This window comes from Castanea sativa, chromosome 10 (genome assembly GCF_040712315.1).
Source record: "Castanea sativa cultivar Marrone di Chiusa Pesio chromosome 10, ASM4071231v1".
NCBI lineage: Eukaryota > Viridiplantae > Streptophyta > Magnoliopsida > Fagales > Fagaceae > Castanea > Castanea sativa.
This window is the reverse complement of record NC_134022.1, coordinates 8281442-8283127: the sequence shown is the minus strand read 5'-3', so window position 1 is coordinate 8283127 and position 1686 is coordinate 8281442.

The window sequence follows — 1686 nt, the reverse complement described above, 5'->3', positions numbered from 1 at the left end:
CTCGAACCATTTCCCCTTTAGACCCCAAAACACTTTGTACACGGGGATGTGCCAATTCAGCTAGCATTAGAGTTCAAATCTTAGTAATAACATTTTTTAGTATTTTTTATTTTTTTCTTCAAAAAATGATATTTTTAATTTCAATTAACCCAACCTGTTTTTAGTTTCAAAAATATAATAAAATTTTTTTTTTCTTTATATTCTCAAAAACAAGTTTTTGAAAATAGAAAATGTAAGGACACAATTCGAACTCTCGATCCACAATCAAAAGGGAAAGGGTTTGAAAAGCCTTTTTACAATAAATTTGTAGAGAGTGGGCTTGAAACCTATATTTCAAAAGTGGTTTAAACAACAAAAAAAGAACGGACTTTGGGCCCAATGGCACAAATAAGGAATTATCTGTAAGAATATGAATGAAAGCTCTTCCTCGGACACAATCCAAGGATAGTTTATAATATTACTTTTTAGGATCGATTACAATTGTGGATAGTTAGATTATCATATACTATTCTTTCTTTTTTAAAGAAAAAGCCTCTCCTTCTTCCGAAGGTCACTTCTCTTATTTATACTTCCTCTTCCTCCTCTTATCCTCTTCTCATCTTCCACCTCATGGTTATAACGCTGGTTTTAGGTACTTGTCCCATCAAATTTCCCTGAAGTCCTCTAGGGTCAGGGACCAAGTTCTAAACCTCATGCTTAGGTCTCATTTCTCCATTAATGCAGTCAGTATATCAATTGCAGAGCCTTTAATGTGTGGGCGACGGTAGCAGCTTTACTTTAGATATTCCACCGCCCTTTCTATTGTCCTCCACGTGTACCGTTTTTTTTCGAAACCATAGGAATTTCTATAACATAGCCTGGGGATATTAAACCTCTCTTTCTATTACCTCGACTTTACTATCCGAGGACAAAGCTTTCCTTGGACATTATTATTCATACGTTATCACATCTTTACCTAGTATTTTCTTTACGAGGTACATTCACACACCCCTAGATCATTTGATGTCCTCAGATTGGGCTTTTAGCCCAAGAGATATTTTGGGTCATCCTTTATAAATTACTGGACCCAATGTCCCTATAGAAAACAAAAACCGTTACCAAACATAATCTTAATTTTCTAAAAACTTTTAAATACGGAGGATATAAGAAGAAAATGTAATCTAGTGATGGATTTGTCAAATTCACTTATAATAAAAAGATATTGAGTAAGATTGTAACCTAAAGTTACAACTAATTTTGTAGTTAAAATTTATCATTTACCTATTAATTCAAAAGAAGCACCATGAAGTTAATATTTGTGTACCCATTTTACTCATTTTAATGACATAGAACAAATTTAGGATACGATGTTCTTTCAAATCCCCAATAGACAATGTATCAATTGTTTCCTTTTATATTCCTTAAGAGCATATTCCAAATTTATATGTTTTTCTAGGTTCTCAACATTCAAATTTTCCACCGAAAAAAAAAGAGTTCCCTAAATAAACTTCTTCTTCATAATCCTTTCCAAGCTGCCTGAAGACTTCGATACATTGACAAACAACACAAATTCCTTCATGAACCACTCTGTTAACAATTGCAAAGGAAAAGCCCTATTTGAAGCCTATATACAAAGCAAGGTCAACCATCATAAACAATGGTTTGGGGGGAAAAATTAAATGCAAAAGAAAATAACTACAATTTTTC